This window comes from Helianthus annuus, chromosome 16 (genome assembly GCF_002127325.2).
Source record: "Helianthus annuus cultivar XRQ/B chromosome 16, HanXRQr2.0-SUNRISE, whole genome shotgun sequence".
In the NCBI taxonomy this organism is placed as follows: Eukaryota; Viridiplantae; Streptophyta; class Magnoliopsida; order Asterales; family Asteraceae; genus Helianthus; species Helianthus annuus.
In genome coordinates this window covers 194,576,147-194,595,844 of record NC_035448.2, presented here as the reverse complement: position 1 = coordinate 194,595,844, position 19,698 = coordinate 194,576,147, and positions in this window count along the sequence as shown.

Here is a 19,698-nt window from a genome sequence, read left to right as displayed (position 1 = left end):
ATTTATTTACTTTTATATATTTATTTTTTAGTAGCTTACTAGTAAAACTTTTGTATATTAAATTATATTTTAGGTATATGCCAGTTATATGAAAAACGTTATTTGAGACACCCCACTTGGAACGACCTTCAAAAAATATAAAAAATATATGAGGTGCATCTAGAAAAGCATGGAATACCCGGCATGATTGGTAGCTTGGATTGTCGTCAATGGCGTTGGTATAATTGTCCAACCGCATGGCGAGGTCAACATACACGGGGTGATCAAAAAGGGCCAACTTTGGTATTACAAGCTGTTGCGTCATACGACCTTTGGGTTTGGTCGGCCTTCTTAGGTGTAGCCGGGTGTTTTAACGATATTAAAACACCATTATTAGAGGGCTACATTTCTGGAACTATACCAAAGGCCGGTTTTCATGCAAACGGGAACGACTACGAGCATGGCTACTACTTGGGCGATGGTATCTACCCGGAGTATTCGATTATTGTTAAAACGTTTTCTGAAACGTTCGATGAAAAAAGAAAGTATTTTAAAAAAATACAAGAGTCTTCGAGAAAGGATATCGAGAGGTGTTTTGGGATTCTACAACAACGACGGCATTTTCTCAGAAATCCTTGTCGCATGTGGCATAAGGATAGAATACGAATGACCATGTATGCTTGCATCATTTTGCATAATATGATCATTGAGGATGATGGAAGAGCGATATGCCAAAACTATATTCCAGAAGATTTAGTCGAAGGAACCCAAGCAACAATGGAAGAGAGACTCGTAAATGCTCAGCTATTGCGATCTAGAGAAATACATAACACGTTGAAGGCGGATTTGGTTGAGCATGCTTGGGCGATTCGCCCAATTCGATACAACAGTGATCACGACGAAGATTCCGAGGAAGAAGAGGTTGAGGAATTTGAAGACGGGAACTTTGAAGACGTAGGTTTGGATGCTGGAGAAAACGAAGAGGAAGAAGGAGAGAACGAAAATGAAACCGAAGAATAAATTTATTTTTTAGGTGTAATTTTTTTTTCTTTAACTTTTTTTATTTTAATGTATTGTTTTTTATTTAATGGAATGTTTTTTAATTTTATAAAACTTAGAAATTAATTAAAAAAATGAAAATTAAATTAATTGAGTAATGATGACAAAGGGGCTTTATGACTACGGCCTCAAATTGCATAACGCCCCATAAAGCCCATTGCTGACGTGTCATGCCACATGTCGCATAACGCCCCCAAAAGGGCTTTATGACTACACATGGCCTGAGAGTGTATATCACTTCTCTTATTTGAAACTAGCTTAAAGCTTAAAACGTCCATTAGTAAAGGCAAAGCCTTTAAACATCGTGGGAGAGGAGGGTCTTGGATTCAAGTCCCATAGACGACATGGAATAAAAAGAAATTTGCCGTTCAAAGAAAAAATCTTGTTGTTTGACAACTTCTAAATATGTAAATGCTGAATTAGTAAAAGATTCGAATCATTAAGTGCTAAACTAGTAAGAAGTATGAACCATTAAGAGCCAGTATAATTTAACCGTTCAGAGGCACATGTCTGACCAATTTAGATAAAAGGTTTTAACCATTCAGATCAGTATAAAAATTAACCATTCAGAGTCAAATGTCTAAACCATTCAGAAATCTGCTCGCGAACAAATATTCTGAATCATTAAATGTTAAACCAGTAAGAGGTTTGAATCATTAAAAATCTATTAAAAGCTGAAATAAACAACCCTTAAAATTGAAACTAGCTTAAAACATGTCAAATTAGTTTGAAGTTGGATTTTTTTAATTAAATCCATGTGATGTTGGCAACATGTCATTGACTTTTTTGTTTTTGAGCATAGTACGATATTCTAGAAATCGATAAGGACAAGTCGTTTATCGTTACTAGTTTTGTTCTCGTTTGGTCTTGTCAAGGCCTCAGGTTATGAACAATGTTTTCTGGAGATGAGTATACATTAACACGTTAAATGTGAGGACACTTTAAATCCGAACCTTGAGACTATGATTTGTCACATAAAGCTATAGCTAAAGCTATAACGTTAATTGAAACTAGCTTAAAACATGTCAAATTAACTGAAGTTGGATTATGTATAATTTCGACATCAGTGGCGAAGCTTGACCCGAATGACCGGGGGGGGGGGGGTCGAAAACGTATATACCCAAAAATTTCTATAGAACCGGGGGGGTCGAAAACATATATACAAAAAAATTTCTATACGAAAACTACATATATAACACTATTGAGCGAAAAGTTCGGGGGGTCGGGCGCCCCTTCCCCCCCCCCCCCCCCCCTCCTCTATACTTCGCCCCTGTTCAACATCTCTACTTAATTTCATGCTCATGTGTTGCCAAAATTTGGCCTAATCCTTCCTATTGATTTCAATGTACTCCATGATAGGTTGCCATTGCCATGTATGTCTTGTAATCCCTTGTGCTACCTTCACACTATTTCTTACACTAATATCTCATATGTCTTTGATTGTTGTTTACCTACTCACTTTAAAATTTTCATCCAAACATGAAAGAATAAGAAGGTACAATCAATGAAGTAAGAACTCGATGCTAGAGAATCCAAGGTTAAAAATTACTTTTGTCAAGTTAGTTGAGGTGGCAAAATGAATGGAAAAGAAGGGTTAGTAACAAGTCGGGTTGGGTTATGAAGAAAGATCATAATAAGCATGTTAAAAATACTATTAAAGTTCTTATAGTTGTTTCCAATGCCTTTTTTATAATATAAAAATTGATCTATAACGGTGCCAGTGGTGGGGCTTGAACGAAAAATCGAGCGGTAGAGGTGGGGGGGGGGGGGGGGGGTCTTATAATCTAAATCGGGAGGGACCAGACATTTAAAAAAATAGTATTTTACACTAAAAAAGAGTTTTTATAAACTACGAATCGAAAAACCAGAGGGCCAGGGCACGCCCTAGCCCCTATGAAGCTTGGCCCTCAAATGGTGCCCTTACCAACACATCCTTCTCAAAAATTTGCTGGGAGCCTGGGATGTATTATCCTTTAATAAAAAAAAACACATCCTTCTCAATATATAATATTACTTGTATTTATTGATGATAAAACAACAATGACACTTGACTGGTTTAACGCTCATGTGAAACTAAACCCTCAAAATTAGTTGGTTTAAAACACGCTCAAATATTAACTAAAGTACTAAACAACATACAAATATTCGGCTGTCATTTCCATGACAGATTACTTGGGCCAGATTTTGATGATTTGGGCTTTAGCGGTAGTGATTTGGGCTTTGGTATGTTTAAAGCAGATAAACAATTATCAAAAGGTATGGTCCGAGTGGATTAAAGCTGTTATGATTTTGGATTTTTGGGGTTTAATTGAAGTCAAAAGCCTAAAATATTGGTCAACACCAGTGGCGACGCTTGAGATTTCCAACCGGAGGGTCGAAAACGTATATACTTAAAAAAAAATATAAAACCGGGGGTCGAAAACGTATATACCTAGACACGCTCACACGGCAATGGACAAGCGTATAACTGAATTTTGTAATTTCAAATTATGGCATGAAAATAAATCCTTTTGTGTAACAATGGACGAATGAGTGCTACAACTATTTTATGATACATCACAATAGAAAACGGAAGTATAACAATGTCTTCGAGTACTATTTTCTTAATATGTTATTATTGCTGATTTTTAGGGAAGCTAGAGAATATAATACACCTAGAGAGAAAATGTGTCTTTTATGTGACAATATAACTTGCAAGAACCAAATTTTCAAACAAGTGACAAACAGTTAATTTATCTTACATAATATTATATGAATTTACATCGAGATCGAGATAGTTGATAAACGGGCAAGAAGCTGCCGCTACCCTTTTTGAATAGCAAAACTAAGTCTTTTAAAAACTACGTCCATAGATCTCGGGGTCATAACATTACTATGCATGACCCTTTGAACTCGACTAAGTAGGTCCACAGCCTCTGGCGCCAGAAAACCAAAAGTATCAAAAGCAAACGGGATAAACACGTGTTGATTATCAAGACACACTTTCTCTTGTTTGGTCACTTTACCTGAAGCAACCTTTAAAGCAGTCTGACCCACCGTAAAAGCACTATCCTTGAAGCCCATAAGCGGGGAAACCCTGTTTCTCAATCCAAATATCAGGGATATTAAATTGTGGGTCAAAACGTTAGTGATGGCTTTTTATTATCAAAAGCCAAAATTGAACAACTGAAAATTAAAACCAAACTGAACCATTACCAATAGTTTGGTTCCGGTTTGGTTTTACAGTTTGGGCTTTAATGAGCCAAAAATAATAAAAAAAAAAGTTCAAATGTTGAAATTTAAACAAATAGTTAAATTATAAGTCGACATGTTTTAAAACTTCTAACAAATCTACCAAGAGACAAAGGATGTGAGATGTGAGTCATGTGACAAAAGTGTACGATGCTCGTGTGAAAATGGTACATGGTATTTGGCTCTACACTAACCATATATTGATATATAAATGTTTCGAGTAACATACGAGTTTGTCATGTTAAAAGAAGTACAAAGTCAAAGGCACAAACCCATGCCAAGGGATTTTAATAGCAGCCTGACATTGACTATGATGAGACCTATCTCGTAGCCAAGGTTGGTTTCTTCATCAGTTTTTTTTTTTTTTTTTTTGAAAAGAGAACTTCATAAAAAACACACCTCCGACCCAAACGGGCAAAAGGCAATACACAACAAAAACCCCCGACTCAAACGGGCAAAGGGCAGGAAATTACAACATATACATCGGATATTTACACCACTCACCCCAACTAATACTATTACAAGACGTTCTATTTTTAAACCAATCAAAACCTCTCGATTTAATCTCCCTCACAAACTCCTGCGGTCTACGACTGATATTCTTGAAGACCAGTTCGTTCCTACCTTTCCAAATAACCCAGCAGCAAATAATAACCAAACCTTGAATGATTTTCTTGGCTTTTTTTCCAACTTGAGAATAGTTATGAATATCCAATATGTCTTTGAAGTCGAAAATAAATATCGGTGGAATTTTACACCACACACTTATTCCCGCCCAGACCCGCGTCGTCATAGAACATGCTGTGAAAAGATGCTCCACCGTTTCCTCGAACTCGTTACAAAAAGGACACAAAACAGATATAATATCAACATTTCTTCTTCTTAAATTCACTCTTGTAGCAAGTCTATCTAAATTACCTCTCCAAGCCACAATGTTGCATTTGATAGGCACCCATTTACACCATTCAAAATTAGGAAGCTGACTATTACCCCTTTCGTTGATTAAAGCCGTTTTAACCCTCTTCACCGAAAATCCGTCTTGGCTATCTTCATTCCAGACCCACCTATCCTTAGAGTTGGTAAGGATCACCTTATTTAAGGTCTCTCTGCATTCCTGCCACTCCTTAATCTCCACGTCCGACTCTGGCAATCTAGACCAGTACCAATTGAACCCGCCAATTCCCATGTTCCTCTCCAACCTGTCTGCGACCCTGCAAGATTTAAACAAATCCAACCCGAACAAATGTGGCCATCTCTCCATAAAAGGCCTATCTCCCTCTCATGTGTCAATCCAGAACCTAATATCCTCCCCATTCCCAACCTTACCCATAATAAAATGTTTAACACCCTTCCCTTTGATTTTAATAAAGTTAAACGATTTAACGATATTTTTCCAACACCCTCCCAGCTTACCATTACAAGGAAGAAAACTTCTCTGATTCACATTACCATGACAAGCATCGACCACTTTCCTCCATAAGTTTTGATTTTCCACCCTGTATCTCCACCCCCATTTGACTAAAAGAGCCTCATTAACCTCTTTAATGCGACTTATACCCAACCCTCCTTTAGATTTAGGCCACGTCACCCAATCCCAAGCTACCCAATTCATTTTAATGACATCGTTTGACCCTGCCCAGAGAAATTTTCTCATTTTTGCTTCCAACATCTTGATGACCCCAACAGGAATTTTATACAGCGACAAGTAGTAGATAGGGAGGCTTTCCAACACTGCGTTAATTAGGGTTAGTCTCCCTCCCATCGATATTGATTTCGCTTTCCAAACCGACAGCCTTTTATCAAAAACCTCAACAATCGATGTCCAATTACTTATTCTATTCATATTAGCCCCCACCTTAATCCCCAAGTAAGAAAGAGGGATGTTATCCGTATTGCATCCCACCACCTTGGCCATATCTTTAATATCGTCATCTTCCACCCCCATCCCGTATATATTAGATTTATGTAAATTGATTTTTAGGCCCGAACACAGATAAAAAATTCTCAAACATCTCGCCACACTCAAAACATTATCCTTATCCCATTCCCCCATTAAAAGAGCGTCGTCCGCATAAAAAAGATGCGAGATAATCGGACCATTATTTGGCGTTTTAATACCTTTAAACCACCCATCCCTCCCAGCTTTGTAAAGAATGCTAGAAAGAGCTTCCATAACCACTAGGAAAAGGAACGGAGATAATGGGTCGCCTTGTCTAATACCTTTGGAGTAACCAAACTCAAAGGTTGGAGATCCATTGACCAACACCGCGGACCTAGCCGAGGAAAGAACCCCTTCCACCCATTTACACCATAGACTAGGAAAACCCATTTGCTCCATGATATCCAACAAAAACCTCCAACTAACATTATCATACGCCTTTTCAAAATCGATTTTAAGCAGGAAAGCCTTCTTTTTCTCTTTTTTCAACCAAGCAATAATTTCGTTTAACATTAAAGGACTGTCAAGAATGTACCTTCCTTTAAGAAAAGCCGTCTGATTTTCCGAGATGATACTTCCGATAACCTTTTTGAGCCGATTAGCGAGAATCTTAGAAATAACCTTACTAATCACCCCAATAAGGTTAATTGGTCTGTAGTCTTTCAATCCCAACGGATCCTTGTTCTTTGGTATAAGAGTTATAAAGGACGAACCACACCCCTCTGAGATATTACCTTTACTATAGAAAGAAGCTAACATATTAGAAAAATCATTTTCGAATAAAGACCAATACCTTTTGATGAATTTGAAATTAAAACCGTCTGGCTCTGGAGCTTTATCCGCCCCACACTCGAAAACCGCACTCTTGATCTCTTCTTTACTGAATGGAATAATAAGAGAGGCCGCCTCGTCGACCGCCAGTCGTTTTAAATTGTAGCAAGTTAGCTTCGGGCGATCCATGATTTTTTCTTTGAAAATATTTCTGAAAAATCCCATAACCTCCTTCTTGACCAATGTAGGTTTAGTCGTCCACTCCCCATCTATCATAAGACCCGGAATATTGTTGCAAGCCCTTCTACTGTTGATGTATCCATGAAAGAATGCCGAATTTTCATCTCCTTCCATATCCCACTTAATCCTAGCTCTTTGTTTTAGATCCTTGATTTTAAACCCTTCCAACTCTTTGATATCTACATTTTAACAAATTACTCCTAACACATTTCCCATATGTAATTTTGAGAGATTTAGGGATTTCATGTAAATTTTCACTCCATCTGATTCCGTATAATATGGATTTTACGTGAGGTACCTGACTTCCCCATATTTAGAGGCTTACTATCTCATAACGATTGCCCTCATGTAGTCTTCTGATATTCTTTCCCCCCTCCCTTATAAGCAACACTAACCAATTCGGCCATTAATTATCTATCTCTTTGAGGATTAACATGTTTTAGGTTCATAAAATCAAAAATTAAATCTTTTTCCAATTTCAAGATGACGATAACAAACAACGATTGGGATTTGTTGGTGCTTGTGTTGGAGATCTATGCAACATTAAATGTATAAATTTATCTGTTTCTCTCGTACGTTCCTATAATTCCTTTTATTATATAGATATGCGAAGTTAATCATGCTCAATGTTTAGATACTCACTATCGCCACTTTTATCTTTAATGATCATATATGTGGAATAAGAAGTGCTTTCATTGTATTTGTTACTACCTTCAATTTGAACTTTCGGAAAAGTCCCCGAATCGTTATTTAGAAAAACCAAAATAAAGTTTAAAAGACAAAAAAAAAAAAAATAACTTCTAAAAAAAGTCCTTTAAAGAATAAAAAAAGGTTATAAAAATAACAATAAAAGATAACAAAATGACAAACAAAAGGGTTTTAAAATGTATTAATAATTTGATATGAAACCTACAAGGATTGTCTATGTTTAACAAAAATAAAAGGAATGCGATGTGTTTAGCACCACCTCAACCAAACATAGAACTCTAGAAAAGGGATTGTTGCCTGTGATATGAAATTAAAATATAAAAGCTTGTTTTTTAATGGTAAATTTAGATAAGTAACAGACGCCTAAAGTATCATCATGTCTCTATTAGACAATAATGCATATACATCAATTCAGGAGGAAACAAAAAAAAATCAGAAAGAAATCCCTAGTAGAAATCGAACACATGACCTAAAAACCGCATTAAAAAGATCTTCCACATAAATTTATTTTTATACTTTAAAAACCCGTCTATAAATAGTGTTTTTTAAATGACGGCAAATTTGGATCATTGACTAGCTACTGGAGTATCATTGTGTGATCAGTAGAATCATTCGATCATATCCATCTTCAATAGGCAATGATGCCTATACACCAATTCAGGAGGAAATTTAATAATTTTGTGGAAAAAAAAACCCTGTGGGAATAGAACCCATAACCTAATGGTACGTAAGTCTTATTCCACCCACAAAATTACACTAGGCTATAAGACCTTCCGTGGAGGATACAACGCCAAATCCAAACACGACGCCCTATAACGCCACGCCACCCCACACCGCCCCTTAGGCGTTATACCACCTAAATCTAGATTCTCGCGAAGATTATCACAACGCCAAACAAGAAAACACAAACACTCACACACATACATACATACATACATACATACATACATACATACATACATACATACATACATACATACATACATACATACATACATACATACATACATACATACATACATACATACATACATACATCTACATAACCTTCCATTACTCACTCAATTTAAATAACCCCTATAACTAGTGTTATGTATGTATCTTTTGTATAGATTTTTTTAGGTATATACGTTTTCGACCCCTGGTTTAAAAAAAAAATTAGGTATATACTTTTAAGTCTGGTGACTTTCGACCCCCCGGTGAAAATTTTCAAGCTTCGCCACTTCCTATAACCCCTTTTTCTTATACAATTATCATGTATCCTATAACCCCTCATTTACAAAACCCCCACTATAGATAGCCTAATGCCATGTGCCGACTATAAATAGTGTTCAAATCACACTATACAAGGAAATAACAAAGAAAAGATGACACACGGTTACAGTGAAAAGGAAATAACAAAGAAAAGATGGATGGAATTTTTAGTACAACCCCGTAAATTCTGATCAATTGCAAAACCTGTCCTTATCTAATTAGAAAAATACATAGATGACCATCTGATCCTGATTTTGGTACACGTTTTAGGACTTCTAGTTACAAGTTTACAACAAATTGCTGAAGACTAAATTTGGTTAGGCTTGTGAATAACAACAAAGACATAAAATTTATAAAATCTATATCTATCTATATCTATCTATACTATATAATAAAAGAAACCTGTTTTGAGACACTTGTCATTCTCTCATTTAATTGATTAAAATTATTAATAATACTAATAATAATAATATTTAATCTAAATCAATACAAATTTTTAGTATTAATAATATTTAATCAAATCTAAAATCTAATCTAATACAAATTTTTATTATCAATAATATTTAATCAAATCTAATAAGAATTCATACGAATTCCAAAGTTGATATTAACTTTCAAATAATTAAAAAAAAAATCCACCTAACATCACAAATGTTTCTGTTAATTCAATTAATTAATTTGTTCAACAATCACTATTATCTTTATCATTCAGTACGGTTAACCGATTTATCATCATACAACCTCCCACCTATTCAGTCGTATGATTTTTCAATCTTATATTAACTAAATAAATAAAGATTAATATTCAATCTTATCCTACTTTAAATATAAAAAAAATCCGTTGGTTCAGATTAATATTCAATCTTATCCTACTTTAAATATAAAAAAAATCCGTTAGTTTTTTTGAATATTTTTTTATTATTTGGTATATAAAATCATATTTATTCGACCCATGTAATACACGGGGGCTTTTAAAAATATAACTTTTTTTATTATTTGGTAAACAATATTACATTTATTCGACATGTGTAATACAATGGTTTTAAATATATAATTTTTTTATTATTTGGTATATAATATTACATTTATTCAACCCGTACAATACATATGGTTCTTATAGATATAACTTATTTTATTATTTAATATATAAAATTACATTTTTCAACCCGTGCAATAAAAGAGACTTTTAAAAAGATAATGTTTTATTACTTGGTATATAAAATTCAGTTAGATTTAACCCGTGTAATACACGGGGTTATAACCTAGTTACAAGATATAAAGAGAAAAAGATATCAACACCTATTATATTTATTCTCCTTAGTATGTATGATTCATGAATTAATACTGTTTTTAATTTTGTAAAACTAAATATAAAGTAGTTTTATCATCAAATAAATTTAGTCTTTACAAATTTATTAGTTATTTTACTAGCTTAGAACCTCGTGTTATACACGGGTTACATAAATTTAATTTTATATAACAAACAATATAGTTATATCTTTAAAATACCCTGTATATTGCACGAGTTAAATAAATATAATGTAATTGATTAGCACATACGAGCGTCAAGATATGTATTTAAATGATAAACTCGATGTACTATTTATTTACTAAAATTGTAATTTGTTTTTTTGTTTATTATTAGGTTATAAACATGCGTATTACATCTGGTATAACCAATAAAATATTAAATGATTATTAATAAGGGAAAAAATAAAATAAATATGAAATAAATAAGAGAGATCCATAAAGTTTGTGATTTAATACAATTTTCTTATTTATGTATCCTATTAAATATTAAATAATAATAGTATTAAAAAATAATTTAACTAAATCTAATTTATATGTGAATAAAAATTTATATATTTGACTGGTTCCAAAAAAAAAGAAAACTTCTTCTATCTCCTACAGAAAAGGAGAAAATACAAATTATGTATTATTATAATTATTATTAATTCAAAGTTTGATAAAAAAAGTTATTATCCTAATCTGAATTATATTTCGTTAAACTATTGTTTAATAGAAAAAGAAATTAAAAAAATGAGATAAGGAGATTATTAATTCAGATTTGGTAAAAAAATATTATCTTTATCTAAATATTTAGTTAAATTATTGTTTAATAGGAAAAAAATAAAAATTAAGTTAAGGAGCCACCAGAGATTGATACATGTCAAAAAAAGATTTTCATTTATTGGTATCGAAAGATTATGTGTTACAACTCACTTTGTATTTTTTAAACACCTGAAAACGAAGCTTGTTTTATTTTTGTTGGACTTTTTACATATTTTATATATCTCTAATTGTAATTATTATAATCATAATAATTATATATCTCTCTCTTTAAATGTTTATATTTTGTGCATAGGTAGTTGCATCCACTAAAGACATATCGCGTATAAGATTCGACCATAACTAAACTTAGCGTAATGGGGTTATCCTTAATTAGGAATTCAACCTGTCTCTTTGCAGAGGGTTCCATCCTACCTTCACCTTTCATATGGGATTCATCTATTCTTAGACTATGTCTCCCCACACCCTTCTCGCATCCCTCCCGAACACTGTCAGTTGTTGATATGGCTTCTCCGCACCCCACAACACACAGACTTACATACATACAATCCTCCATGTATCATACAAATATGCTTGCGAGTGATAGATCTTTGTTGATTTGATTGTTGTTGCGTCATTTGTAGCTTTAACTTCGGAACCCAATCTAACATGTTATTTTTGGCGTCTCCAACCTCATCCGAAACTCAAAAAAAACAAACGCTGACTTATACAAATGTCGAGTTAATTTGAGACAAAAAGATGTCATCTTCATTATTACACTGATCTATATAGTAGAAACTCACCTCGCGGGTTTTTAGTAACATCCACAAATATACCACGTTATTATATATCCATTTCTTACATGCATGCCACATTTAATTGCAAGTTATTTCAAATTCCATTCTTTAACGGTAAATTTGGATCACTGACGGTCACTGGAATATTTTTGTGTCGTCAGCGGAACCATTCGATCATATCCATCTCCACTAGGCTATAATGCATATACACCAATTAAGAAAGAAACCCAATAAATCTCGAAAACCTTTTTGTGAAAATCGAACCCAACACCTAATGGTCCCTAAACTTTTTCTAACCATTAAGATGCTACTAGGCTATAATTGACATGTGCAATTTCACATTCCATTCTAAACACAATCACTAACCCTTTTGAAGAATCAAAACGTTCAAAACATGATAGTTCACATTCAACAACAATTAATACAATATCTTCTAATTAGTAATATTAAACTCACCCACACAAATAATCCTTTTAAATATTTAATGCCTTTACAAATAAGAATTAATCGAGATAGATTCAAGCTTCAACTTAAAAGTGCAAACTGCAAAGTTCAAGGGTCAAATTTGCACATATTTCATAATCAAAAGGCTAAAAAATCGTTATCATTAAAGAAGCGATACTTTGGTTGACCCGAAATCGTAATATATTCTTCCCATTCGATGCGTTCCTACAATCAACAACAAAACAAACAAACAAAACAATGTCGAAGAGAGCATTATCAGAGGTTTCTTCTACTGACTACAGAGAATACAAACGACTTCTAACAACGCCGGTTTCGGGTCCAGTCAACGGGTCAAACAAGATCCATATTCCCGAACAAGAGTGCACGAGTTCAGTTGGGTCATATGATCCAATTCTTGAAGTAATAAACCTATCCGATGATGATGATGAAGTTGAATCTCCATGTTCCAAGACCGATACATCGGCCGATAAATCGCAAACGGCACGTGAGTCGCAGGTGGTTGTTGAGAATGGTTGTGGTGAATTTGGATCGGCGGATGAAGATTGGTTTGAGAAATACGGTGGGATGATTGTTGATGAGAATGGGTTTCTTCTTGGTGAATTTAGACGATTGGATGAAGAGCTTTACGTTAATATAACGGTAGATTGAATACTGATAATCATGATTTTGGTTTGTAAGTTTTATCTGCAATTTAAAAAAAAATATATATGAATTGAAAGTTTTAATGATATCCGTATCGCATTTGTGTATGTTTCATACTTTCATATCTGGTTATACATGGAATCATTTATGTATAGTTATATTTGAATATTGTTTTATACAATTGAGCGGTAGATGTTGAATAGGTAATCTGTAATCTTTTTTTAAGTAGAAATATAATGTGTGTGAATAAGATAAATAAATGAGTTAACTGCCATTTTCGTCCATGTGGTTTGGTGGAAAACGTCACTTCATTCTAAAAAAAATTTGTGACGGTTTCGTTCTCCACATTTTTGAAACGTGTCATTTCATTCCAAAAAGATAACACACACTTAAAAACGTTGAGGACGGAACTGGCGCAAAGCGTTATCTTTTTGAACTGAAGTGGCACGTTTAAAAAATGTTAAAGACGAAATTGGCGAATTTTTTTTTTATACTGAAGTGACATTTTCCACAAAACCACGGGGACGAAAATGACAATTAACTCTAAATAAATACGAGGTTTATTTAAGATGGAAGAATGTCATGGTACCGCCCTGACTTGTGGGACCCGGGAAGTGCAATAAGAAAAGTATCCCAAATTCTTGACTAGTGGGTTCCAAGAATTGCAAAAGCTAATGGATGCACTCTTAATTAATTGATAATCTATAAGGCTGCTCGGTATGGTCTCCGGCTTCCCTCCGGCGTCGCCACATCACCACCGTCCTCCCACGCCGCCCCCCCTCCGTCCCCCTCCGTCCCGTCCTCCCCGTCCGAGTTTAGCCGTTTGCGACGGACCAAACAAGTGGGCCTTCCCCCGGCGACGCCTGTCCTCCCACGCCGCCCCCTCCATCTTCATCCCGTCGCCGGCTTCCCTCCGTCACCATGCCCACCAGCCTAAGTACTTGCGTGAGTAACCAGTAACTTACATGGTAACTAAGCAAAACTCGAGAGGGTGCAGTTTTTAAAGTATTTGAGACATCCTAGAACGCCGCATAGTCTCCTTGAATGTCACATTATTGTTATTAATATCATATGTAGAGGAAATGGGAGAGACAATGTTGATATAAAAGGATGATTGACAATGGTAAGCGTTGTCAATGACATAAAGAGTGATGATGTATGAAAGATTGAAAGTGTAGTTTTTTTAAGTATATTTTAAAATAAGAGGGATGTGATTTGTAAAAATAATTGATAGACAATTTTATCTGAAATAATTCTGAATTTTGAATAAATCATATTTTTGGAAATTTATTGAGTGGCAATAAGTGAAGGACACAACTTGAAAGAATACGGGAGCACGTCATCTTATCGAATTGGAACACTATAATTGAAAGATAACGTGGATTTGGAGAACACCAAAGAAGAAAATTGTTTCCTAACGTGTAGTGACCCAATAGCGAGTGTTAAAATAAACGAGAAATATTGTTTGATACTTTAGTTTTTAAATTCTTAAAATTTAAATTAAATGAATGTAATCGTAGAGAATCAATTTTTTTTCTTACATAATTGTAGGAAATCAAATACTTTACTCTTTAAAGAAAAAAAATCTACTATAATTTTTAAGCAAAAAAGGAAACGAATATGTGGTTAAGCCCCTATATTACCCCGATCCGATCCCCACTAAAAATTTGGCTAAGCTCCCTAAAGACCTTTAAAAAAATCTTGAGTCCGTCACTCATTGTAAATTGTATCATAAAAAAAAAAAGTGTAAGTACCAATAACCTATGCATACATTTATCACTATAGAAGCCTTCCTAAGTTTTCTACACAAAGAGACTTTGGTTACGCGTTAAACCCACACAAAAAAAAAAAAGTAATACTAAAATATTAAATAATAGTAATATCCCAGTAAGATTATCTTTACAATTAGTTATGTTAGATTTTATATGTAACAAGGGATGTGTGTATATATTTTCGTTACATGGTTTGGTGCCTAGTTTGAGAGAATGGGTGCGTTTAGACGAAGGGATGCGATGGTTGAGTTAAGGCAACCCAACCCAAGTTACTTTTTGTATAAGAGTATTTATACATACACATTGTCACAAAAAATAAACTATTTCACTAACAAGACAAAAAATTGATAGATCAACTACATGTTACATCTACTACAAACTTACTTATGGAACCGTAACGCATGAATAAATAAAAAAATAGTCGGAAACGTATGAAATGGTCAGAAACAAAAACAAAGACCAGGTCGTTGATTGGACTAGGGACACTATGTCAAATAGTTTTTCCGTGTAATATAACAATTATTGTACTGGATCTCATCATTAATTTCTTCCCTGTATTTATTACCTTTTTCTTCGTGTTTTCAGTTACTGATAATAAACGTCCATGACTTTATAGCCTAGTGGCATATTAGGGTGGGATAAGACTTTGTGACCAATAGGTCTTAGGTTCGATTCCCACAAGGGGGTTTTTCCATATTTATTGGGTTTCCTCCTAGTGGAGATGGATATGATCGGGTGTTTCCGCTGATGACACGATGATACTTTCAGTGGTCCGTCATTGATCCAAATTTGCCCTTAAAAAAGTTAGTGATAATAAACGATGTGATGTTTTCAGTTAGTGGTAAACAATTTGATTAGTGATAGACTATGAGACAGATATGAAGCTGGCGTTAATAATTTGGGTAACAATTTTTGTAATAAGGTTGAACATAATTGTGCCTTAGACAGGTTAATCATTACTCATTGCATTCACGGGTTTGGGACAAGTTTAGTTAATCCCAACCTCGTATCCAATTATAAAAGCTTGTCCAGGCCCAAAAATACTTGTAAGGTTTCATATACCCGTTAGTTTATTAAAAATCCCAGCTGGGTAGACTGGGCCCAAAACCCGTTAGCTAACTATTAATCAAAAGATTACAAATAAAGTGTGTGCCATTTTTGAAGACCAATATGTAGTTTTTGGTGAATCCTAAAGGCGGGTGTTAAGGATATATCTTCGAAGTAGGGATATCTGGGTACCAGTTGGTATGTCACATGGGACTTAGTGATACACTCATTAATGATTAACCTAACCCATTTACCCGATAACTTATATCCATTTAACCGATTATACACCTGAAAAAATCCGCTTTTTAATGTCTTGTATGCGACAAATCCTTAAATTACATAGTTCTCTTTATAGAAGTTGGTTGGTTTAAAAAAAACATAGTTCCCTTGTTTCTTTTTCCTTTTATTGGCACTGAATCTAAACCTCACCCGAAACAAGACTTTTACTGGACTTGTACAAACCATTTGACCAATCCAAAACTCAATTTATTTGAAATATTTCTAATATGTGTAGCTATGCATGGTAAAGATCCTAGAATACTACGAAATGGAGCGCATCCAGTTTTCGGCTCTGCGAGTGATGGATGTGATAAAAGAAGATACGTTCCTATGGCTTAAGAACATAGTGGCTTTTGGCCGGTGACTTAGTTTAGGAAAGATGGTGCGACTTTAATATTCGAGATATTGTTATGTAATGTTGTCGTTTTCTTATTTTGGACTTCCAGTTCCTTGCTGGTCCGTTGTTTTATTTTATGATGTAATAAAATAGCCGCTTAATCTATACTTAATGAACCCATGGCATTATAGCCTAGTGGTATCTTGGTGGTGGGATAAGGCTTATGACCATTAGGTCATGGGTTCGATTCCCACAAACGGGGTTTTTCCCAAATTTATTGGGTTTCTTCCTGAATTGGTGTATAGGCATTATTGCCTAGTGGAGATGGATATGATCGGGTGGTTCTACTGGTGGCACGATGATACTCCAGTGGTCCGTCAGTGATCCAAATTTACCGTTCAAAAAAAAAATCTATACTTAATGAAGACGTCTATAAATATAGTAGTGTTATTAATCAAATCACACGGATATAGTGAAAAAGGAAATAACAAAGAAAAGATGGATGGATTTTTTAGTACAACCCCGTAAATTCTGATCAATTGCAAAACCTACCCTTATGTAATTAGAAAAATACATAGATGAACATATATTCCTGATTTTGGTACACGTTTTAGGACTTCTGGTTGCAACAAATTGCTGAATACTAAATTTGGTTAGGCTTGTGAAAAACAAAAAAAAAAAAAAAAGACTAAGAAATTACAATATTACACGAAAGTATATAAAGAGAAAAAGATATAAACACCTATCGTATTCTCCTCGGTATGTATGATTCATTAATTAATATTCTTTTTAATTTTGTACAACTAAATGCAAAGTAGTGTTATCATCAAATAAATTTAGTCTTTAGGAACTTATTAGTTATTTATTATGTGTTACAACTTACTTTGCAATTTTTTAAATACCTTAATACGAAGCTTGTTTTATTTATGTTGGACATTTCCATATTTTATATATTTCTAATTGTAATTATTATAATCATAATAACTATATTCTCTCTTTAAAAGTTTATATATTGTTCATAGGTAGTTGCATCCACTAAAGACGTATCCCGTATAAGATTCGGCCATAACTAAACTTAGCGTAACGGGATTCATCTCTTCTTAGACTATGTGTTTGTGGTGAATGTGAGAATGTAAAGAAAAAAAGTTGTCACGTAGGCAGTGAGAAGTGGGTGTCATCTTTCACACACATTATTAACATAATAATATGTGTTGTGGTCATGGGAGATATACAAATTAAACATGTGTGTCAGGTTTGTGAATGTGACTGGACCCCCCACCCCCACCCCCACCCCACGCAACCATAACATTCACCTCTACCACAACCCCTACTGCCTCCTTCACGCTTGTACCCCCACGCCCTTCTCGCGTCCCTCCCGAACATCACCAGCTGATGTGGCTTCTCCACACCCCACAACAGACATGCTTACACACACACACACATACATACATTCCTCCACGTATCATACAAATATGCTTGTGGATGATGGATCTTTGTTGATTTGATTGTTGGTGCGTCATCTGTAGCTTTAACCTCGATACCCAATCTAACCGGTTGTTTTTGGTGTCTCCATCCTCATCCCAAACTCTAAAAATAAACGCCGACTTATACAACCGCCGAGTTAATTCGAGATAAAAAGATGTCATCTTCATTTAATTTAATTTAATTTAATTGCATGTTATTTCGCATTGCATTCTAAACACAATCACTAACCCTTTCGAAGAATCAAAACGTTCAAAACATGATACTTTACATTCAACAATAATTAATACAATATATCTTATTAATTAGTAATATTAAACTCACCCACATAAATAATCCTTTTAAATATTTAATGCTTTCAACTTGAAATTGCAAACTGCAAAGTTCAAGGGTAAAACTTGCACATATTTCATAATCGAATGGATAAAATTTCGTTATCATTAAAGAAACGATACTTTGGTTGACCAGAAGTCTCAATATATTCGTCCCATTCGATGCGTTTCTACAATCAAACAAATAAAACAATGTCGAAGAGAGCATTATCAGAGGTTTCTTCTACTGACTACAGAGAATACAAAAGACTTCTAACAACGCCGGTTTCGGGTCCAGTCAACGGGTCAAAGAAGATCCATATTCCCGAACAAGAGTGCACGAGTTCAGTTGGGTCATATGATCCAATTCTTGAAGTAATAAACCTATCCGATGATGATGATGAAGTTGAATCTCCATGTTCCAAGACCGATACATCGGCCGATAAATCGCAAACGGCACGTGAGTCGCAGGTGGTTGTTGAGAATGGTTGTGGTGAATTTGTATCGGTGGATGAAGATTGGTTTGAGAAATACGGTGGGATGATTGTTGATGAGAATGGGTTTCTTCTTGGTGAATTTAGACGATTGGATGAAGAGCTTTACGTTAATATAACGGTAGATTGAATATTGATAATCATGATTTTGGCTTGTAAGTTTTATCTGCAATTTAAAAAAAAAAATGAATTGAAAGTTTTAATGATAAGTTGTCGGTATCGCATTTGTCTATGTTTCATGCTTTCATATCCGGTTGTAAATGGAGTGTGTAATTCTTCGTTTTTAAAGTAGAAATATTTTATGAATTAATTTGGTATATTTTTTAATGTAGAAATATATTATGAAATAAGTTGGTATATTTTTAACAAAAAAAGGGAAAAACTATTGGTTATATATCTCAAAATTCTGAAACATGTTTAAGAATAAATGAATACATAAGCCGTAACATCAAGTTGGTGAAAAAGATAAATAAATTTAGGGTGTGCTAGTTTGTTTAAGATGGAAGAATCTCATGGAACCGCCTTGTGAGGCCTCGTGTAGTGCTTTTGACCATAGTCTTCAAGGGTCAACCTACCGTTTCCAGTTATGATTATGGTCACCGATTTTGTCATGTCATAGATTAATCATGTGAGTAGTTATAACTCCCGATTTGCGGGACCCAGGAAGTGCGATAACGACAATAGCCCAAACTCTTGACTAGTGGGTCCCGAGCAGTGTAAAGGATTATGGATGTACTCTTAATTAATTGTTGAGATTATCTAAAAATATCTGTGTGAGTAGTCAGGAACTCACGCAGTTAAGCAAAACTCGAGCAAGTGCAGTTTTTGAAGTGTGTGACACA